The sequence below is a fragment of the Panthera tigris genome, chromosome D2 (genome assembly GCF_018350195.1).
Source record: "Panthera tigris isolate Pti1 chromosome D2, P.tigris_Pti1_mat1.1, whole genome shotgun sequence".
NCBI lineage: Eukaryota > Metazoa > Chordata > Mammalia > Carnivora > Felidae > Panthera > Panthera tigris.
Window position 1 is genome coordinate 29,120,019 of NC_056670.1, and position 24,698 is coordinate 29,144,716.

At 39.2% G+C, this 24,698-nt stretch overlaps 1 protein-coding gene across 1 annotated transcript in view; it reads left to right on the top strand.

Annotated features, from left to right (window-relative positions):
• TET1 (tet methylcytosine dioxygenase 1) overlaps positions 1-24,698 on the top strand; it is a 118,399-nt gene that overhangs the window by 2,689 nt on the left and 91,012 nt on the right.

Consider the following 24,698-nt stretch of genomic DNA (forward strand, 5'->3'; position numbering starts at 1 on the left):
AGATTAATTTTAAAGAATTGTGAACTTAAATTTAAGTTAGTCTTTTCTATTTCATTCTTATCTATCCAAAATGCTGACTTTCTATTTGACCCATCGCAAACAAGAGATCAGACATTTAACTAATCATATATTGATGGGCATTTAAGGTGTTTCTTTAAATTAAAAAAAATTTTTTTAATTAATTAATTAATATTTTAATTTACATCCAACTTAGTTAGCATATAGCACAACAATGATTTCAGGAGTAGATTCCAGTGATTTTTCCCCCGTGCATAACACCCGGTGCTCATCCCAACAAGTATCTTCCTTAATGTCCCTTACCCATTTAGCTCACTCCCCCTCCAACAACCCTCTGTTTGTTCTCTATATTTAAGAGTCTCTTATGTTTTGTCCTCTTCCTTGTTTGTATATTATTTTTGCTTTCCTTAAAAATTTTTAATGCTTATTTATTTATTTTGAGATAGAGAGCGAGAGTGAGCAGGGGAGAGGCAGAGAGAGAGAGAGGGAGAGAGAGAATCCCAAGCAGACTCCACAGTCTATGCAAAGCCCGATGTGGGGCTTGTGAATCCATGAACCATGAAATCATGACCTGAGCCAAAATCAAGAGTTGGACGCTTAACCGACTGAGCCACCCAGGCACCCCTAAGGTGTTTCTAAAATACTCTGTTATTCCAAGGGCACCTGGGTGGCTCAGTCAGTTAAGCATCCTACTTCAGCTCAGGTTGGGCTCTGTGCTGACTGCTCAGAGCCTGGAGCCTGCTTTAGATTCTGTGTCTCTGTCTCTCTGCCCCTTTCCCGCTCACACTCTGTCTCTCAAAACTGAATAAACGTTAAAGAAATTTTTTAAGTAAATAAAATACTCTGTTATTCCAAACCTTACTGCAATGAGTAATTTTTACTCAAGTCGCTTCACACGTGTGGGAGTGGCCAGCAACCTGATGGTTTACAAACGTACATGGACAATACCTAGCAGCAGCAGTATCTTACAGCAGAGACCTCCCTCATAAGTTCCTGATTTGTAAGATTGCCAAATGGCATCATTGCCGAAGGTACTCACTCTGTCTCTGATAGGTGTAAGTGAATTTGTTTTCTTTTTTCCTAAACCTGCTCCTCTTTTGTCATTACATATTTGGCTTAATGGCTTACCGTCTGCATTGTCACCCAAAATGGAAAATTCAGTCATCGTTGATCCCTTCCTTTCCCTCTTCTAGATTTCTTGTTTATGAGATCTGAGCACTCCTTCCTCTCCATTTTCTTAGCCACTTCTATAGACGATGCCTTTATCCCTTATTGGGACATTTCAGTGTTCTCTCTCTCACAGCAAGTATTTACTGCACTTCAACTCTGGGTTGTGCCCTGGGGATATAGTTGTAAGTGTACTGGCTAGCAGAGAAGTCAGGATGTTGAACAACCTCTCCTTGAGTACAGTCTGAGTTTTCTTTCTAAATCCCTGATGATTCTCTTACCTAAATACATTTAGTGCTCTTCTGTATGTGTGATATATCTCACTCAAAACAAAACAAAAATAGAGCAAAGCTTTTGGTGCCTGCCAAGTATAGGTGAAGCCTAGTTTCTTAGCATGAAATACAAGATCTTCAAGATCTTGACACAGCTGACCTCTGTCTTGTTTGTTGTCACTGCTTCTCATATTAATCTTGAAGTTTCAGTAGTATCCACCTACTTGTATTTCCCCAAGCTCACCATGTGTGTTCCAACTTCAGTGTCCATGTTTATGGTACACATTCTTCCTTTCCCTATCTGACAAGACTCCACCCATTCACTCACCCCTCACTGTGCCACAACTATTTGTGTGTGTTCCCCAGGTTGTTTTTCTAGTGCCTGTCTAGACTTGGCATGGTGATATGTGCTAAATAAGTTAAATGATAAGACAATATAAAGCAGGGGCACCTGGGTGACTCAGTTGATTAAGCATCTGACTCTTGATTTCGGCTCAGGTCATGATCTCATGGTTTGTGGGTTCTAGCCCTCAGTCAGGCTTGCATTGGTCTCTGTGCTGATAGCACAGAGGTTCTCTGTCTCCCCCTCTCTCTTCCCCTCCTTCACCCACACACTCTCTCTCTCTAAAATAAATAAATTAAAAAAAGGGGGGGGGCCTGGGTGGCTCAGTCGGTTAAGCGTCCAACTTCAGCTCAGGTCATGATCTCGCAGTTCGTGAGTTTGATCCCCGCGTCGGGCTCTGTGCTGACAGCTCAGAGCCTGGAGTTTGCTTCTGATTCTGTGTCTCCCTCTCTCTCTGCCCCTTCCTCGCTCATACTCTGTCTCTCTCTGTCTCTCAAAAATGAATAAACATTAAAAAAATTTTTTTAAAAGAGAGAGAATATAAAGTATATAATTTGATAGCTATGACATAATGTATACACTGTGCAACTATTAGCACAAAAGCCATCGCCTCCAAAAATTCCTTTGTGCCCCTTTGTAGTCCCTACCCCCTCCCTGCACCCTTTCTGTTTAGGCAAATAGTATCTTTTGTCACTATAGATTTTTTATTTTTTGGAATTTGATATAAATAGAATCATACAATACATACTCTATTTTTTCGGGGGGTGTCATAGGACAGTTCCTCAGGATTCATCCTTTATGATGCTTTTACAAAGTGCAGATCACTTCTTTTGTAATTTGAGTCTGTTTAATGTTTCCTCATGATGAGGTCTGGGTTATACATTTTTGTAGGAATGTCTTATCAGGTGGGACATGATGTCAGTTTGTCCTACTATTATGATCTTATTTTTTTAAAAGATTTATTTATTTTGAGAGACAGACTGAGGTAGAGCATGAGCAGGGGAAGGGCAGAGAGAGAGAGAGAGAGAGAGAGAGAGAGACAGAGACAGAGGATTCAAAGCAGGCTCTGCACTGACAGCAGAGACCCTGATGCAGGGCTTAGACTCATGAACCCTGAGATCAAGACCTGAGCTGAAACTGGACGCTTAACCTACTGAGCCACCCAGGCACTCCTATGATCTTAATTTTGATCTCTTGCTTAAGGTAATATCTTCCAGAATTCTCCATTGTAAAGTCAGTAGTTTTCACTTTATATACTTAATGAATATCTTATAGGGAGACTGAGACTTTGTAAATATCCTGCTATCCCTCAAACTTTTACCCCCTAGTTTTACATTTATTAGTGAGTTTTGCCAGATGGCTGCCAAATGGTGATTCTGTTTCCATCATTTCTTCTAAATCTATTAGCGAGCTTAGCTTTCAACTCTAAGAGATTTTCCTCCTTTTTTTCAAGATTTTTATTTTTAAGTAATCTCTATACTTACCTTGGGGCTCAAGCTTAGAACCCTGAGATGAAGAGTCTCATGCTCTACTGATGGAGCCAGCCAGGTTCCCCCATTTTTTTAATATTCTTTAAAACCACATTTTAAAAAAATGTTAATTTATTTTCATAGAGAGAGGGTGCACACAGGGAAGGGGTAGAGAGAGGGAGAGAGAGAATCCCAAGTAGGCTCAGCGCTGTCATTACAGAGTCTGACAGAGGGCTGGATGCCCTGAACGGTGAGATCATGATGTGAGCCGAAATCAGAGTCCAACACTCAACCGACTGAGCCACCCAGATATCCCTCTTGATATTCTATTTCACATTTCCCCCTATACATGATACTCATATTTTTTGCTCTCTCTTGCTCTTCCCCTCCTCCAAAAGGTCACTTTTATCACTGACAAAGCTGATCCTGAAGAATGTATTATGTTGTCCTTACTCTGGCAGTAGATAGATCTGCCCATCCAAAAGTGCTGGAGAGGCAGAGGAGAACACAGGGAACACTTCTCTGAGGGAAGCTCATTCTGAGGGAACAAACAACAATTGTAAACTCTTGTTTCTGGTTTCTTTGCTTAATATTCAGTAATGTTGCTTATAGTTATTCATTTTTATTGCAGTATGGTGTTCCATTGTATGTTTATATCACAATACATTCATCCATTCTACTCTTTTTTTTTTTTTTCAACGTTTTTTTTTTTTTTTTTTTTTTTTTATTTATTTTGGGGACAGAGAGAGACAGAGCATGAACGGGGGAGGGGCAGAGAGAGAGGGAGACACAGAATCGGAAACAGGCTCCAGGCTCCGAGCCATCAGCCCAGAGCCTGACGCGGGGCTCGAACTCACGGACCGCGAGATCGTGACCTGGCTGAAGTCGGACGCTTAACCGACTGCGCCACCCAGGCGCCCCATCATCCATTCTACTCTTAATGAACAGTACTGCTACTGTGCACATTATCATGAATGTCTTTTGGTGAATGTATGTGTGTGTTCTATTGTATATTCCTAGGAATGGAATTGCTGGGTCATAGACTATGCATATGTTTAGCTTTCGTTATTATTCAACAGCTGTGGTTGTTCCAATTAAGACTCTTCATCAGTCATGTATGAGAGTTCTATTTGCTCCACATCCTTGTCAACATTTGCTATTTTCTGTCTTCTTTAATCACTTTGTTGGGAGTGCAGTGGTATCACTACATAGTATTTTCTTGATAACTAATGAAATTGAGCTACTTTTTAGTTGCTTCTTAGCCATTTAGATAGTCTTTGTCCATCTTTAAATTGGTTTTTCTGGGGCGCCTGGGTGGCTTGGTCGGTTAAGCGTCCGACTTCGGCTCAGGTCATGATCTCACGGTCTGTGAGTTCAAGCCCCGCGTCGGGCTCTGTGCTGACAGCTCAGAGCCTGGAGCCTGTTTCAGATTCTGTGTCTCCCTCTCTCTCTGCCCCTCCCCTGTTCATGCTCTGTCTCTCTCTGTCTCAAAAATAAATAAACGTTTAAAAAAAAAATTAAAAAAAAAAAATAAATTGGTTTTTCTGCCTTTTCATTATTGGTTTATAAGAGTTTATTATGCCCTTTTAAAGTTTATTTAAGAGTTTATTATGTTGAAAAAAATTTTTTTAAGTTTATTCATTTATTTTGAAAGAGAGAGTGTGCACAAAAGTGGGGGAGGGGCAGAGAGAAGGAGAGACAGAGTCCCAAGCAGGCTCTGCACCATGAGTGCAGAGCCCCTTGGGGGGCTCAAATTCATGAACGATGAGATCATGACCTGAGCAGAGATCAAGAGTTGGAGGATTTAACCTACTGCGCCACCCAGGCAGCCCCATTATGTTTTATTGATAAAAAAAATTTTTTTGGGGGCTCCTGGGTGGCGCAGTTGGTTAAGCGTCCGACTTCAGCCAGGTCACGATCTCGCGGTCCGTGAGTTCGAGCCCCGCGTCAGGCTCTGGGCTGATGGCTCGGAGCCTGGAGCCTGTTTCCGATTCTGTGTCTCCCTCTCTCTGACCCTCCCCCATTCATGCTCTGTCTCTCTCTGTCCCAAAAATAAATAAAAAACGTTGAAAAAAAATAAAAAATAAATTTTTTTTTTTAATTTTTGAAATATTTTTATTTTTAGGAGAGTGCAATCAGGGGAGGTGCAGAGAGAGGAGAACAGAGGCTCTGAAGCAGGCTCTGCACTGACAGACTGACAGCAGTCAGCCCGATGTGGGGCTCGAATTCACAAACAAACCGAGTTTGTATCAGACGCTCAACCCACTGAGCCACCCGGGCACCCCTATCATGCTTTTTAGTGAATGGAAAATTTTAACTTCAATGTTCAACTTACCAATGCTTTCTTTCCTTTATGTCCTGTTTAAGAAAATTTTGTCTATTTGGGGCTCCTGGGTGGCTCAGTCGGTTAAGCACCTGTCTCTTGATTTTGGCTCAGGAAACGAACTCATAGTTTGTGCATTCGAGCCCCACCTCAGTCTCAGTGCTAACAGCGCGGAGCCTGCTTGGGATTCTCTCTCCCTTTCTGCCCCTCCCCTCCTCAAAAATAAATAAATAAATTTTTAAAAGTCACTTTTTTAAACTTTTCACATTTAGATGTAAAGTATATCGGGAATTGACTTCTGCGTATGGTATAAGGAGTCAAGATGGATAATTATTTTTTTTTAAGTTATTCTTTAAAAAATTTTTTTAAATGTTTGTTTATTTTTGAGAGAGAGAGAGAGAGAGTGTGAGTGTGCCTGAGCACTGGTAGGAGGGACAGAGAGAGAGGGAGACAAAGAATCCTAAGCAGGCTCCAGGCACTGAGCTGTCAGCACAGAGCCCGATACAGGGTTTGAACTCTTGAACTTGGAGATCATGACCTGAGCTGAAGTCAGATGCTTAATCGACTGAGCCACCCAGGCACCCCGATAATTTTTTTTAATGTTTATTTATTGTGATGAAGAGAGAGGGAGAGAGAGAATCTCAAGCAGTCTCCACACTAGCAGTGTAGAACCTGATGTTGAGGTCTATCTCATGAACCCATGAGATCATTACCTGAGCCAAAATCAAGAGTCTACGTTTAACCAACTGAGGCACCCACGTGCCCTAAACAAATGTACATTTTAAAAACAGAATTGTTAAAAAAATTTTTTTGTCTAAAATATACTTAGCATGTGCCATTTCCCAAAAAGCTAGCTACTATTGCTTTTTTTTGGTCATAGATCACATTTTTGTCTCCCACAAAGAATTGTTTTTATTTGTCAACAAGGTGGTTAGATAGTCTCCGCAGAGATATCTTTTGGCTGAAATATAAAATGTTATTTTTCTGCCAAATTTAGTTCAGGTTACTGTCTGAACAGTCCAAAATGCAAATAATTTAAACCACTAACTTTATAATTCATAGGCATCTAGGATTTTACTCTTGGCTGGTGATACCTCTGTGTATTTGTAATTTAGCATTTTATGACCTACGCATTACCCTGTTTGTTTGATAATGTTACAAGTAAGGAAAAAAAAAAAGAAAGGGGGTACTTTTTAGAGGCAGAGAGGTGTTTGGCCAGACTACACTTTTGCAAATAATTTTTAGTGTGTACAAAAACAAAAGTAAACAAAACACAGCTGTTTGTTGATATGTTTCTGAGCGCGGGGTATTGAATTATATATCTGTATCCTAATGGTCGGGGTATAGTACATCACACATTTAATTAACATTAATTAAATCAACAAGCAGTTGTTGATTTATTTGGCTGCCAAATTGAAATAATCTCTTGTATTTACTCTAGTTAATGATTTTTTCCCAAAGTATTGAAGGGTTATTATATGTTTGGTCAGATTAAATAGCAGTATACTAGAAAACACTGTAAAATGTGCTGTTACCATGCTATCTTCTTAGCTAATGCATATTCTCTCTGGACGAATAACAATACCCCCATAAGTTATACTTGCAAAGCTAAAAGTCCAGTAGTATTGTATGATACAAATTGAGCCACTGACTGTCCGCTATTTTGTGAATAGTGTGGTAACAGTCTGGTTCCAGAGCTATCATTTCAGAATTGGCTGACATATTTGTTTTATTTTATTTTTTTCATTCTAGTGGGAGTGAGGTGGGACAAGCCTCTCCTGGCTACTGCTTTTTTAGTATTTATAAACAGTCGGAACTCATTTTGGTTTATGTTGTATACGGCATATGGAACAGATTTTTGCTACTAACTCCTTCAATTGAGGGCAGATGTTGTATGTCCTTAAATATGCCTTTAAGGAATCTCTTTGGATCACTACTGAGGCTTTGGTAGCATATCCAGGACAGAGCTGACTGTAGGGAAAAAACCCTTTGGTGTCTAGGATCCTTGCATATGTAAACCCCAACTATGTCAACAAAACCATGGTGACCCTGACTGATTCTGACCTCAGGTGTTAGTTTCCAGAATCTTGTCAATATGGTTCAAATCTTACCTGCCATTTTGTGTATATCATCTTAACCAAGAAGGAAAGTGTGTGGAACTGGAGAACACCTTCATCTAGTGTCGGCATTATCCACATTATACTATTATATGATAGTGAGCACCATAGTATGGTACATGTTCACTTTACTACAGAACTTAACTCCATAGTTCCTTTTGTTGGTCAGACTCTTGGTTTTCATGTTCCAAAATGGTATTTCAAGAGTTCATGATTTCAAAGCTGCAACAGTCATTCTCTTTATAAAGTAGCCAGTCATTGTTGCACTTTGATGCATGTGGTACTTGTGTTACCAGGAGAGAGGTGAGCTCTTCTCTTTTTGCATTATTATCATATTAAAATAATACAACTAGCAAGTGAATCAAACTAATCAAAGTAATTCAGATTATTAATCTGATAATGAGATTCAGTACTCAAGTCATGAGTATCCAGAAAGCTTGGCTAATTATCATTAGCTCTTCAGTTGACTATGAAGGAAACAAAAGAGAACTCTTGCTTTTCTTCCACTTTAATTATGTTCCATTAATACTCAGTCACAGGGGCACCTGGCTGGCTCAGTCAGAAGAGCATGTGACTCTTGATCTCCGGTTGTGAGTTTGAGCCCCATGTTGGGTGTGGAGATTATTTAAAAAATAATAAATAAACTAAAAAAAATTATTGAGTCACAGTTCTTGAAAGAAAGTCATAGAGGTGCCTGGGTAGCTCAGTCGGTTAAGTGTCTGGCTCTTGGTTTCAGCTCAGGTCATGATCCCACAGTTCCTGAGTTAAAGCTCCATATCTGGCTCTACACTGTCAGTGTGGAGCCTGCTTGGAATTCTCTCTCTCTCTCTCTCTCTCTCTCTCTCTCTCTCTCTCTTTCTCTCTCTCCCCCTCCCCCACTCAGATTCTTCTCTCTCTCTCTTTCTCACATAAACTTAAAAAAAAGTCAGTGTTCCCCTACAGAGAGAAAAGTGATTAGAAGTGAGATGTTTAAATTACTTTAAAGCCCAAGCCTGGGATTTAGCAGGTACTGGCACATAATAATTGCTCAATAAATGTTTGGTGAACAAATGATTCAGTTAATAAATGAAAGAATGAAATCTTATAAAAAATGTAAGACTTTGAAAAAAACGGGAGACACCTGGGCGGCTCACTTGGTTGCGGGTCCATCTCTTGATTTCAGCTAGGGTCATGATTACAGGGTCATGGGATCCAGCCCCATGTGAGACTCCATGCTGAGCATGGAACCTTTTGGGGATTCTCTCTGTCTCTCTCTCTCTCCCCACCCCCCACCTCTCTCCCTGTGTCTCCTTCCCTCCCTCTCTCCCTCTCTGTCTCCCCCTCTGCTCATGCACACCCTCTCTCTAAAATTAAAAAAATAAAAATGTTAAGACTTCAGTGTATCTCTGACATAGCAATGTATCTTTTTATTTTTTTAATTTATTTTATTTTTAAAAAGATTTTTTTTATTAACTAATCTCTACACCCAACGTGGGGCTGGATCTTACAACCCCAAGATCAAGAGTTGCTTGACACATATAGATAGGTACATATAGGGTATAATGATGATTTGCAATGTGCTTTTTAAACATTTTATTTTTTAAAGTTTATTTGTTTTTGGTAGAGACCGAGCATAAGTGGAGGAGGGGGGAGAGAGAGAGAGAGAGAGAGAGAGAATCTGAAGCAGGCTCCAGTATCTGAGCTCTCAGCACAGAGCCCGATGGGGGGCTCCAACTCATGAACCATGAAATCATGACCTGAGCTCAAGTTAGATGCTTAACCAACTGAGCCATCTAGTCACCCCTGCAGTGTGCTTTTGAAAAAGATACATTGGGGGCGCCTGGCTGTCTCAATCCGTTGAGTGTCTGACTTTTGATTTTGGCACAGGGCAAGCATGCTCTCATGGTTCCTGAGTTCGAGCCCCAAGTGTTGGCTCTGTGCTGACAGCAGGGAATCTGCTTGGGATTCTCTCTCAAACTCTCTGCCTCCCCCTCCCCACTCTCTCTCTCTTTCAAAATAAATAAACATGGGGGCGCCTGGGTGGCTCAGTCGGTTGAGCGTCCGACTTCGGCTCAGGTCACGATCTCGCGGTCCGTGAGTTCGAGCCCCGCGTCGGGCTCTGGGCTGATGGCTCAGAGCCTGGAGCCTGCTTCCGATTCTGTGTCTCCCTCTCTCTCTGCCCCTCCCCCGTTCATGCTTTGTCTCTCTCTGTCTCAAAAATAAATAAACGTTAAAAAAAAAAAAAATTTAAAAAAAAAAAAAAAACAAAATAAATAAACATGTTTAAAAAAAGCGGGGGGGACGCCTGGGTGGTTCAGTTGGTTAAGCCTCCAACTTTGGCTCAGGTCATGATCTCTAAGTTCACGAGTTCGACCCTGCATCAGGTTTTTTGCTCTCAGTGCAGAGACCACTTTGGATCCTCTGTCCCCATCTCTCTCTGCCTCTCCCTCGCTTGTATGCTGTCTCTTTGTCTCAAAAATAAATATTGGGGCACCTGGGTGGCTCAGTTGGTTAAGCTTCCGACATAAGATCAGGTCATGATCTCAAGTTTTGTGGCTTCGAGCCCTGCATTGGGCTCTGTGCTAACAGCTCAGAGCCTGGAGCCTGCTTCAGATTCTGTGTCTCCCTCTCTCTGCCCCTCCCCTGCTCACACTGTCTCTCTCTCTCTCTCTCTCTCTCTTTATAAAAATAAAACATTAAAAAAAATTAAAAATAAATACATAAATAAATATTACCAAAGAAACCCTGTTAACTAAAAAAAACCAAAAAACTTTTTAATTAAAAAAAAGGAAGTTTAAGAGCAAGAAAAAAAGAACTATAATTCTACCAGAGGTAACCCCCATATGTATATTGGTTTATGGCATATATATAAAAAATTGAGTATTTTTTCTGCATTAAAAACACATAGTTGAAGTCAAATCAGGTAAATGTGTTTCTTCTCCTTTTTTCACATTTTCCCTTGTAATTAAAATTTTGTAAAGACTTAGAAACTGTGAAAAATAAACTTAACCCTACTAAATTATTTTCCATTGGCGGATGCTTCAATTTCTTACAGTTTTTTGTATGGTAGTGAACTTTTTTCAGGATAAATCTTGTTTTCTATTTCAGATTTTTCCTTGATACTGGAATCATTAGTCCTTATTTCAAGCTAAAAGTATTAGCGTAACCAAAATACTTAGTATTTTTCTAATGTTAATGCCTAATGGTTTCCAAATCTTTACCGTTTTTAGAAACCTGAGGTTTGTATTTACAGTAAAGGTATTTTTTGGAAAGTCAGGTTTATTTCCTTCTCCCAAAATGAGAGACTGAAGTTTCTGTTACATTGTTTTTTGGTTAACACATCTTATTTGCTTTCTCAAAGATGGTGATTGAGGTAGCATTTCAGCATTTCTAACTAATGACTGGATACTATCCAGATCAGATTAGATACTTGGTAAATTTTTAGCATTTACAGAAACACCAAAAGTTTTAAATTGCTATCATTATGTTAGTTCTTTAGTCCTACTAAAATTTGCACATGTATTTTGGTTGCTAGACAAGAATTCCTAAGACCAATTTGATCCCAGTTTATTTTTTAATTTTTTAACGTTTATTTATTTTTGAGAAAGAGTGTGCTAGCTGGGGAGGGGCAGAGAGAGAGGGAGACACAGAACCTGAAGCAGTCTCTAGGCTCTGAGCTGTCAGCATAGAGCCTGACTCAGGACTCAAACCCACAAACTTTGAGATCATGAACCTGAGTTGAAGTTGGAAGCTTAACCGACTGAGGCACCCAGGCACCGCTGATCCCGGTTTAAATGATCCCAACACTCATACAATATTTCAGTAATCATAAAAATAGAATTTCTGCATTAGAGGCTTTTTAATCAGGATGGGCTTCAGTGTTCTGTGATCCCATTCCCTCAAAATTATATGCTGTAATCAAAAAGAATGAAATCTTGCCATTCACAACTACATGGATGGAACTAGAGGGTATTATGCTAAGTGAAATTAGTCAGAGACACATATCATAGGACTTCACTCAGATGAGGACTTTAGGATACAAAACAGATGAACATAAGGGAAGGGAAGCAAAAACAATATAAAAACAGGGAGGGGGACAAAAACATAAGAGGCTCTTAAATATGGAGAACAAACAGGGTTACTGGAGGGGTTGTGGGGGGGGTATGGTCTAAATGGGTAAGAGGCATTAAGGAATCTACTGAAATTGTTGAGCACTATATTGCTAACTAACTTGGATGTAAACTAAAAAAATAAATTAAGTAAAACTTAAATTTTTATGCCATATATATATATATTTCAGTATAGTTAACATACAGTGTTATATTAGTTTACAGTAAATTATTTTTATATGCATTTTTCTGGAGAGATGGTCCGTGACTTTTATTAGATTTCATAGAACTGTGCAATTATGTCTCTCACTTCCCAAAAGTAAAACAGGTAAGAGAATCATACCACTCTTTTACAAATTTGAAGGAATGAAATTGACAACTATTCCTACAGATAAGGGAAAACCAGTTATACTGAGTTTTGATTATTCCCCACATGGTCATCAGTATGAGAATGGATTTATTCATAACATTGTGACAGACCTGTGACTTGAGGAGCAGAAGTGATGTCTATAAAAGGCCTGGCAGTGTGCCTGCTACACACTAGGTGCCTAAACGTGGTGGTCACTACATCCTTGAAGAGATTTGTGTATTCATTTCATTACTTTCAGCCATTTCCCTCTCACCACTTGATTCATGTTATTTAGAGCAAAGCAACTGAAGTACTCAGAAGTAGTCAGTACACACTGTTTTGCAGTATCTGCAAAAGCATTTTCTTTGGAGGATTAAGGTGCCTTATGAATGAATTGGTTTCACTGTTCCCATGTGATATAGAATTATAGTTGTGGTTTCCAGTGAGATGATGACGGTAGTTTTTTTCTTTGTATAATGAGAGGGTTTTGGTGTTTGCTGTATTCTAGACACTTACACTACAGTTTATTTTCATATCAGATTATTTATTTATTTATTTATTTATCTATCTATTTACTTATTTATTTATGGGAGAATGCAAGCAGGGGAGGGGCAGAGAGAGGGGGATAAAGGATCCAAAGCAGGCTCTGAGCTGACAGCATTGAGCCCCATGTGGTGCTTTGTGGTGCTTGAACCATGACCCGTGAGGTCATGACCTGAGCAGAAGTTGGACGTTCAACCAACTGAGCCACCCAGGTGCCCTTTTCATATAGATTTCATATGCAATATCATTTTGTGGTGAATTTTACGTTAAAGAGCAAACATAGGATCAAGACAGGAAGAAGTGGGAAGATAAGGCAATGGAAGTCCACAGTTTATGCAAGGAATGAAATTTGGGCAGAGTTGATACTGTTTAGATTTAGAAAGCCATGTGTGTGTGTGTGTGTGTGTGTGTGTGTGTGTGTGTGTGTAAGTAAATTGTTTAGAAGTTAATACAAAACTGCAGGGAGATTGTCCTAGGTAATATAGAAATTCAAATGCCTTTATTCACCTAATTCCATTTTCTTTCTTTCTTTTTTTCTTTTACTTTTTTTTTTGAGAGTGAGCGAATGAGAGAGAGAGACAGAGAGAGAGAGAAAATGTGAGTGGGGGAGGGGCAGAGAGAGAGGGAGACAGAATCTGAAGTAGCCTCCAGGCTCTGAGCTGTCAGCACAGAGCCAGATGCAGGGCTCAAAACTACAAGCCGTGAGATCATGACCTGAACTGAAGCCAATAGCTCAACCAACAGGCGCCCCCACCTAATTATATTTTCAAGTGCATTATGAGATGTTAAAACAAACAAAAATTTAAAAGCCAGGAAAACAAAACAATAGTGTTTAACTTTTATCTTTTTTAAAGAACTAACAACTAGGGAACTCTATCTTCATTGCTAATTGGGTACATAAGATTTTAACAAAATTTAAACTTCTTTGACTTGAAACAGGAAACTGGCAAAGGAAAGGAAGAAGATAGAAATTGACGTTTATTGAGGGTCTACTATGGGCCAGACACTGCTAAACGTCTTAATGTTACCATAATTGATCCTGACAGTGATCGGTGAAGTTTAAGTGTTTGGACTCTGATTTTGCAGACTGGTAAATAGAAACCCACTTTAAAAATTGTGTTTGATTCCCCATGGCTAGCAAGTAGTAGAGGCACTTTTTTCACTGTGATAAAGGAGAATTAAAGAATTAATCTCTTCTTTTTAAAAAAATTGAGATAGAGTTCACATAATCAAATTTACTCTTTTAAAAGTGCACAAGTTAGTGTTCTATAATGTATTTGCAAGGTTGTGCAGCCATCACCACAATCTAGTTCTAGAACATTTTCATTATTCTGAAAGAAACCCTGTGCCACTCAGCAGTCATCCATTCTCCCCTCCCCCAGCTCCTGGCAACCACTAATCTGCTTTTTGTCACTGGATTTGCCTGTTCTGGACATTTCATGTAAATGGAATCATACAGTATTTGGTCTTTTGTGTCTGGCTTCTTTCACTTAGCATAATGCTTTCACAGTTTATCCATGTTGTACCATATACCAGTACTCTGTTCCCTTTTATAGCTAAATAATATTTCACTGTATGAATAAACCACATTCTGTATGCACATTCATCAGTTGTTGGACTTTTAGGTTGTTTCCACTTTTTGCCTATTATAAGTAATACTGCTCTGAACATTTGTGTACAGGTTTTTCTGTAGACATGTGTTTTCAGTTACTTTGTGCATATTCCTAGAAGTGGAATTGCTGAGTCAAATGGTAACTGTTTAAGGAATTACCGAACTGATTTCCAAAATAGACCATTTTGGATTCCAAGCAGCAATGTATGAGGATTCTAATTTTTCCACATCTTCACCAACACTTGTTATTATCTTTTTGATTATTCCAATTTTTAATGTTTACTTATTTATTATTTATTTTTGAGAGACGAAAGAGAGAGCACGAATGGGGGAGGGGCAGAGAGAGAGAGAGAGAGAGAGAGAGAGAGAGAGAGAAAGAGGATCCAAAGCAGGCTCCACCCTGAGAGTAGAGAGATTGATATGGGGCTTGAACTCACAAACTGTGAGATCATGACCCGAGATGAAGTTGGGTGCTTTAACCAACTCAGCCACCTGTGAATTTTTGATTATTGCTATCTTAGTGAATGTGAAGTGATTATCTCATGATGGGTTTGATTTGCATTTCTCCAATGATTAATGATGTCAAGCATCTTTTCATGTGTTTATTGACCATTTGTATATCTTCCATGAATACTTTGCAATTCTGTCTTAGTCCTTAGACCTTTTGGATTGCTATAACAAAATACTACAGACTGGGTCATTTATGAATAACACAAATTTATTGCTTAAAGTTCTGGAGGTTGGGAAATCCAAGATCAAGGTGACAGAATGATAAAATTCTGGTGAAGGCCCTCTTCATAGTTCATAGCTGGTGCATTTTCACTGTGTTCTTATATGGTAGAGTAAGCTAGGAGATCTCTCTGGAGCTTCTTTTATAAGGCACTAGTCCCTTCTTTAAGGTTCCACTCTTATGACTGAAGCATTTCCAAAAGGCCCATCTTTTTTTTTTTTTCCTTAATGTTTATTTATTTTTGAGAGAGACAGAAAGAGCATAGGAGGTGCAGAGAGAAAGAGACACAGAATCCAAGGCAGACTCCAGGCTCTGAGCTGTCAGCACAGAGCCTGCGATGGGGCTGGAACTCAGGGACCACCAAATCATGACCTGAGCGTCAATCTTTTTTTTTTTGAAACATCACTGAGTTGATTGAAGAGGCCAGGATTTTTTTTCCTGCCCTTCATGTCCCTCCCTATGCTGTGTTTGGCATTGGGTAGCCACCAAACAAATGTCGGTTGAGTTGAATGATAGTGAACATAGATGTGGAACTGGTATGCAGTAAGCATTTATCTGAAGGGGTTAATAACAGCTATCATGTTTTGAGTACTTACTTAGTGCCCAATACTGTATTAACTACTGACATACTCATTGTCTCATTTAATCCTTACAACAATTCTATCAAGTATACGTTCTTCCCCCAGTGTATAAGGTAAGACACTGAAGGGGTGCCTGGGTGGCTCAGTTGGTTAGAAGTCTGACTCTTGATTTTGGCTCAGGTCATGATCTCCCAGTTTGTGGGTTCCAGCCCCACTTTGGGCTCTGCTCTGACAGGACAGAGCCTGCTTGGGATTCTCTCTCCATCTCTCTCCCCCTCCACCACACAGTCTCTCTCTCTCTCTCTCAAAATAAATAAGTAAGCTTTAAAAGTTTTTGAAAAATAAAGACACTGATGCTTAGACAGGCCAAGCAACTTGTCTAAGACCACACAGTTGATCTGGGATTTGAAAGAACCCTTGGCTTGGATGGTATGTGCTCATTTTAACCACCATGTTCTCAAGTGAAGGCAACAAGCAGGAGGTGAAGAAGCCAGAGGATGTGGAGGAGGGGAACCTAGAGGCAGACTGGTTGTGAATAGTCATGCTAAGGGCATTGATGCTATCTTTCAGACTTGTGAAACTTTGAAATAGATGTTGTTTAAGAGTCTTATAGGTTCATTTTGCAAAATTATAATACTTTCTTTGTTTTTAAGTTTATTTGTTTTGAGAGACAGAGTGTGAGTAGGGGAGAGAGAATCCCAAGCAGGCTCTGTGCTGTCAGCATGGGACTTGAAATCACTGTGAGAGCATGACCTGAGACGAAACCAAGAGTCGGACGCTCAACCAACTGAGCCACCCAGGCGCCCCCAAAACTATAATTCTTTTTTGACATGAATCAAATATTGAAACTCTTTGAGTTTGCCAATTCCACTGATTCTATATTTTACTTCCAAGGTTACATTTCTCTTTAGCCAGCTTTTTACCTCTTTCTCTCAAATTTTATATTTTTACTTAAAATATTTTTACCCTTCCTGGACTCATTCCCCTCTGAATCTTGGTATGGTAATTCTACACTCTCCTATGCCTTCTATCAGATGTTTTTATATTTTGTGCACCTTTTCTAATTGTCTTTAGCGGGACGGTTTTTCCAAACTATCAATTCTATTATCAATGACAGTGAAAGTTTTATATTCTTTTTATTTTTATTTATTTATTTTTAATGTTTATTTATTTTTGAGACAGAGCATGAACAGGGGAGGGGCAGAGAGAGAGGGAGACACAGAATCTGAAACAGGCTCCAGGCTCTGAGCTGTCAGCACAGAGCCCAACGCGGGGCTTGAACTCACGGACCATGAGATCATGACCTGAGCCAAAGTCGGACGCTTAACCGACCGAGCCACCTAGGCGCCCCTTTATATTCTTTTTAAATTAATAAATGTAAGATTATGTTATGATGGAATGGTGGAATTAGAATGCCCCAAGTCTAGCAGAAATCTTATTGATACTAGATTTATCTGGGAGAGGTTCTGATGTCCCCAAACAGTGTGTTCTTAAATATCTTCAGTTTTTATATTAAATTAATGTTAATTGCTCATTACTGTTTTTTGAATGCCAATATAGGTAACATACGGTGTTATAAATTAGTTTCAAGTGTACAATATGGTGATTCAACAATTCTATACATTACTCAGGGCTCATCATATATATATATATATACACACAAATATATGTATATATATATGTATATATACATATACATATATGTACATATATATATTTTTTAATGTTTATTTATCGTTGAGGAAGAGAGACAGAGCATGAGCAGGGGAGGGGCAGAGAGAGAGAGAGAGAGAGAGAGGGAGCACAGAATCTGAAGCAGGCTCAGGCTCTGAGCTATCAGCACAGAGCCCAACACGGGGCTCGAATCCACAAACTGTGAGATCATGACCCGAGACGAAGTTGGAGGCTTAACCGACTGAGCCACCCAGGCGCCCCAGGGCTCATCATATTAAGTGTACTCTTAATCCCCTTTACTTATTTCACCCATCCCCCTACCCACCTCCTCTCTCATCATCTGTTTGTTCCTAAGAGTTAAGAGTCTTTTTTTGTTTAGTCTTTTTTTTTTTTTTTTACTTCGTTCATTTGTTTCATTTCTTAAATCCCACATATGAGTGAAATCGTATGGTCAAATAAGTCTGACTGACTTATCTCATTTAGCATTACACTCTCTAGATCCATCCTTGTTGCAAATGGCAAGATTCCGTTAATTTTTATGGCTGAATAATATTCCACTGTGTATATATAGCACATCTTCTTTTATCTGTTCATCTCCCAATGGGCACTTGGGTTGCTTCCATAATTTGGGTATTATGAACAATGCTGCAATAAAAATTGGGATGCATGTATCCTTTCACATTAGTGTTTTCATATTCTTTGGGTAAATAGCCAGTAGTGGAATTACTGGATCACATAGTAGTTCTAGTTTTAATTTTATTTATTTATTTATTTATTTATTTATTTATTTATTTTAACGTTTATTTATTTTTGAGACAGAGAGAGACTGAGCATGAATGGGGGAGGGTCAGAGAGAGGGAGACACAGAATCCGAAACAGGCTCCAGGCTCCGAGCTGTCAGCACAGAGCCCGACGCGGGGCTTGAACTCACAGACCGAGAGATCATGACCTGAGCCGAAGTCGGCCGCTCAACCGACTGAGCCACCCAGGCGCCCCTAGTTTTAATTTTTTGAGGAACTTCCATACCTTGGCTACACCAGTTTGCATTCCCACCAACACTGCCCGAGGGTTCCTTTTTTTCCACATCCTTGCCAACACTTGTTTCTTTACTTTTTTTTATTACATTGTTTTTCATATACAGTTTTCTTAACTAATGACAGTCATGGTTCTTGGCTGCTGTAATGGAACCGCCTGAAAGCCAAGCACCATATCACATGCTTTTCATAGTCATTTCAACATTTAAACCTAATGTCAGCATTGTCCTTCACTGAGTCTATGGGAGGTTGACTTGCTTAAGGTCCCATATTTAAAAAAAATTTTTTTTCCTTTTTGGAAAAGATAGAGCATGAGTGGGGGAGGGGGCAGAGGGAGAGAGAGTGAGACTCTTAAGGAGGCTCCCAACTTGGGGCTCCATCCCATGTCCCTGGGATCATGACCTGAACCGAAATGAAGAGTCAGATGCTCAATCAACTGAGTCACCCAGGTACCCCAAGGTCCCATATTTAATAGTATAGTTGGGACTTGGACCCACCAGGGACATACTGATCTTATTTAAGATAATATTTTGATATTGTATAATATCATATTTTAAGGTTGGGGCTCCTGGGTGGCTCAGGTTATGATCTTGCAGTCAGTGAGTTTGAGCCCCTCAAATATTTTGATATTTATATATCTCTCTCTCTCCCCTGCTCACATTCTGTCTCTCAAAAATAAACATTAAAAAAAAATTAAAAATATATTTAAGATGTATAGGCCAGGAGGAAATAAAACTTCTCTCTCTCTCTCTCTCTCTCTCTCTCTTTCTTTTTTTAAGATTTTATTTTTAAGTAATCTCTATAGCCAACATGGGGCTCAAACTCACAATCCTGAGATTAAGAGTCATACATTCCACTGACTGAGCCAGCCAGGTGCCCCAAAACTTTCTTTTCAAGACATCTACAGTAATTTTCTTTTATTACATGCATAGTTAGTGATTAAGAGAATTGGTGGGTATAGCAATCCTTAATCCCCCCAAACCCACTAACACTTCATTTATTATGATGAAGCAAAAAGTAACCCTATAAAATATGGCTTTATGTTCATAAAGTTAAAATTTTAATTACAGCATCAGTGAATGCAGTTTGACTCATTCTCAAATGATGCAGTTTAAAGAGTTAATGATGGGCATTCACAATTTATAAATAATAGTAAAACATTAAGAACCATTTATTTTTTTTTAAACAAGAGGCAATTGAATGAGTATTCGGGAGTCAGGTAAATCAAACACATTTTGGGGGAAATTGCATTTTTTAAAGTAGTCACTAAGAGTGAGTATCTATGGGAGCCCCTGGCTGGCTTAGTTGGTAAAGCATGCAACTTGATCTCTGGGTTGTGAATTTGAGCCCCATATTGGGCATAGAGATTATTTAAAAATAAATCTTTTTAAAAAAAGAAAAAAGTATCTATGGAAACACTATTATAATCATTTATGCAAAAACATTCCTAACAAAGATATGCAAGTTTTTTTTATTTAAATCTGCACATTTAGCACAGCTACAAGCTTGAGCTCTATACCTGTTGATTTCTAAGGTGAACTGTGATGAAAATAACCTTTTTGTTCTTTTGTTACGGCAAGTATATCTTCTCTGGACTTCACAAAGTATTTCTTTTTTTTTTTTAATTTTTTTTTCAACGTTTTTTATTTATTTTTGGGACAGAGAGAGACAGAGCATGAACGGGGGAGGGGCAGAGAGAGAGGGAGACACAGAATCGGAAACAGGCTCCAGGCTCCGAGCCATCAGCCCAGAGCCTGACGCGGGGCTCGAACTCACGGACCGCGAGATCGTGACCTGGCTGAAGTCGGACGCTTAACCGACTGCGCCACCCAGGCGCCCCAACAAAGTATTTCTAAAGGGCTTTATATTGCAAAAGCTCAAAAGGATCACCTTCAAACACAGAAGTGGTGCCAAGTTAGAAGAACTGAGGACCTAGTAAGAAGTAGGAAGAACCTTGAGGACATTTTATTTTATTTTATTTGTCTTATTTATTTATTTATTTATTTATTTATTTATTTTTGAGAGAGAGAGAGAGATTTAGAGAGAGAAGTGGGGTTCTCCTGAAGCAGGGTTCTTGTTGACCCAAAGTGGGGCTTGAGCTCACCTGACGTGCAATTCGAACTCAGGTACCCCGAGATTATGACCTGAGCCGAAATCAGATGTTTGACCAACTGAGCCACCCAGGTGCCCTATTTATTATGTTACATAAGAACTAATGTGTCCATTGAATAAGTATTTGGCTGTCAGGAAAACCAGACTTTGGGAAAAATTAATTTTAGGCATTCTACTATTATAAAAATATTACAGGCTCAATGGCAAGTTTTTTGGTTTTATTTATTTTTTGGTTCTCCTTGAAAAAAGTGGTAATTCCTGTCTTCTCTCAACCTGAGCTAAGTTCCATGAAAAAGAATTATTCATTAAATCAGAAACACCAAAGGTATGAAGTGGCTCCAATATAGTTGCTATTCTCTGTTCCATTACCGGGATGAACAAAGGGCACCCTTTACTACAAACATCAAAAACATCTGTCCAGTAGTTGCCCTGCTGAAAGAATATAACTTATTTCTAGGCAGACAAATACATTTCTCCATAGATTGTGTGAAACTCTAGGAAATGAGTTCAAGGACTAAAGGAGTTACCCTTTCTTGAATAACTGATCTTGTCTCAACAAAAAATTTTGCATACGTTCATTTTCAAAATATACTTTTCTCTGATTAGGAGACTTAGTTATACAAGGGTGATTTCTAGTTGAAAAGTAAGGGTTTTCAGATCTAAGACAAACCAATCGCCCCTCCTTAGTTCTTCCTTTGAAAAAGTAGCTGTTATTTGTGATGATGAATTTATTTATTTATTTTTTTTCCAATATATGAAATTTATTGTCAAATTGGTTTCCATACAACACCCAGTGCTCATCCCAAAAGGTGCCCTCCTCAATACCCATCCCCCACCCTCCCCTCCCTCCCACCCCCCATCAACCCTCAGTTTGTTCTCAGTTTTTAACAGTCTCTTATGCTTTGGCTCTCTCCCACTCCAACCTCTTTTTTTTTTTTTTTCCTTCCCCTCCCCCATGGGTTTCTGTTAAGTTTCTCAGGATCCACATAAGAGTGAAACCATATGGTATCTGTCTTTCTCTGTATGGCTTATTTCACTTAGCATCACACTCTGTGATGATGAATTTAATAGGAGCATCATTGTTGGCTTTTGAAAGGACTAATTATGGAAAACGGTACAAAAAAAGTAACATTTCAAACTGGAAAAGTAGAGATTTAAAGGCTGATTACATCTATCCATGTGCCTCTTATATTCATTGTCCCCTTAGCTCCTTCACAGCCACGCTCTAGTGTGACTTTCCATAGCCATAGTGCTGCCAGTGTCCTTGCACATGCTGTGAACCTTCATCGGGGGCACATACATTTCTTCTCTCCCTTTAAATGTCACCAACTCCTGTTTATCCTCCTTAGGTTTCAGTGGAAATGTCACTTCCTCTGGGAAGACTTCTCTTTCATAGCTTTTCTGGGCTCATCCCCATTCTATACTGCATCATGATTGTCTGTTTGTGTCTCTCCTGAGATGTTAGGTTCTTTTAAAATTCTTTTTAACAATTATTTATTTTTGAGAGAAAGAGAGCATGCGTGGGAGAGGGGCAGAGAGAGAGGGAGACACAGATTTAGAAGCAGGCTCCAGGCTGTGAGCTGTCAGCACAGAACCTGACATGAGCCTCGAACTCATGAGAGGTGAGATCATGACCTGAGCTGAAGTTGGATGGTTAACTGACCCACTCAAGCGCCCCTTGAGATGTTAGGTTCTGAGGGCCAGGCCCAGCACCATTTCTGCATATTAGAAGTCCCCAACATTTATGAAGTCATCGTATGGGTTTTGATTATTTATTTTTTGTTACTATTAAGTTGTTTAAAGATTTAAATGGAAAGGTTCATTATAAAAAATGAATTAACAAGTTTCAAAGAAAATGTTTTTGGATGTGGAGTTTTTTAAGGTTGTTCAACAATTTTAAGTTAGATTTTGTTAAACTTAGGAGATAATTAGATCTAAACCTCAGGAAAGAAGTTGTGTGTACGTAAAATGATTAGAGCTTCTCAGAGAAACTGAATTTTTATGATTTTGCTATTAGACTTGATGAGACAATAGGATTATCTAAAAACTGAGGGTTCAGTGCTATCTAGTGTCAGCTCTCTAGCACGTGGAGAAGGAGCCCAAAGATAGAGACCTTCCTTTTTTTTTCTTTTTTAAAGATATTATTGATATAAAATACACAGGACAGACTAGCAATAATAAGAAGCAAATTTCAATATATCATTCACAAAAAGGGACATTTTCTAACTATCAGCATCCTTTGTGATTTGTTTTTGACAAGCACCTATACATACTCTTTTTGGATTTCTGTGTCCAAATTATGGCTTTAGACTGTAATGGAGTAAGCTTGTCAATTTGAAGTTAGTACTAAGAATTGTTGAGAAACTAGGGAGAGGTGATATTTCAGCCCCATTAATCTCTGGCATTATCTCTGCTTCCCTCACTGACAACAGTTCTCCCTTGGCAATTATTGAAGACCATCCTTCACTTGTTCCTTAATTCTTATTTTTGAAGATCAGTTATTTATTTTTTATTTAAAAATTTTAAAAATGTTTATTTATTTTGAGAGAGAGTGATAGAGGGAGCAAGCAGGGGAGGGGCAGAGAGAGAGAGAGACAGAATCCCAAGCAGACTCCGCACCATCAGCAGAGAGCCCAATGTGGGACTCCAACACACTAACCGTGAGATCATGACCTGAGCTGAAATCAAGAGTCAGACGCTTAACTGACTGAGCCACCCAAGGGCCCCCAAAAGCAGTTACTTTTACCAGCACTAAGCAGGACTGCTAGAGGGAATGGGATAGACCCTATGTAGACCTGGCCCCTTAGAAGGAAAAAAGGGTCACTGCAGATAAGCCTCAGGGAAGGAAGTGGGGGACGGAAAGAAGCCAGGGAAGGCTGTGTGAGGAGATCAGCCACCTATACCCAGACTATTATTGTTTACCCAATCACCCAGGAAGATCTCCCATTAACCTAAGGTTTCTGTGTCTCACAAGAAATAAAACCAAGCTAACTTCAAGATCTCTGTAAGAATTGTGAACAATATGAGCCATCCTTTTCTTATTCTTAATGATTGGAAATTTATAAAGTATGGTACTTAAAATATCTTTACCCAGGTATCACTACAAAAGCTATGACCCCCTCTCCCCCAACAATGTGTAAGAAAAGAAATATAGAAGGATTTTATGGGAGAGGGGAGTGGGGTAATACTGGAAGGATTTTGTGCTACAGAGGTGTCCAATTTGAGAAAGCATGATCACTCCTGAGATTAACCTAGAAGAAAATTCCTCCTAGGTGGTGTTTGTATGTCTAGTTTCTTGTGGATGCAGAATGGCTTATGCTTAGAAAGAGAAGTAGAATTTTAAAATTATTCATAAATTTATCTCTGAGGGCACAAGATTTGCTTTTTTAAAAGCACATTTAATGTAATATTCATTTAAATACCAGTCTTCTAGGAATATGAGCCACTATGAAGTATGTAGGATTTTGCATTTAAAAATTTTTTTAGGGGTGCCTGGGTGGCTCAGTTGGTTAAACATCTGACTTTGGCTCAGGTCATGATCTCACAGTCCGTGAGTTTGAGCCCCACATGAGGCACTGTGCTGACAGCTCAGAGCCTGGAGCCTGCTTTGTCTCTCCCTCTCTCTCTGCCCCTCTCCTGGCTTGTGCTCTCTCTCTCTCTCTCTCTCTCTCTCTCTCAAAAATAAACATTAAAAAAATTAAAAAAAAATTTAAATTAAATTAAATTCATTTATTTATTTTGAGAGAGAGGGGGAGAGAGAAAGTGCAAGCAGGGGAGAAGGGTAGAGGGAGAGAGAGAATCCCCAGCAGGTTCCACACTCAGAGTGCCTGATGTGGGGCTCCATTCCATGACCCTGGCATCATGACCTGAGTGGAAGGCAAGAGTCAGTCACTCAACCAAGAGAGTCCCCCAGGCCCCCTGCTCCCAGAGTGTGTAGTTTTGAAGATGTTTCAACCTTAAAGGTTATTTGGGGGATATTTACCAATGTCTATTGTTGGGTATTGAAAACGAAGAGGAGTTATAGACAAAGCAGTGTAGACAGTTAAACTTCAGCTCAAGTCAAGTTCTAACTTCCTGTGTAGTGTGAATTAAGCAATTTTATCTCTTTGAGCCTTAGTTTATCTATGAAATAATGTAGTCAGACTCAATTTTTTTCTCTGATGTTCTCTTTTAGTTCTACAATCATTCGATTTCAAAAAAAATTTTCAAGTTTATTTATTTATTTGGAGAGAGAGTGCACATGTGAGCCTTAGCAGGGGAGAGGGG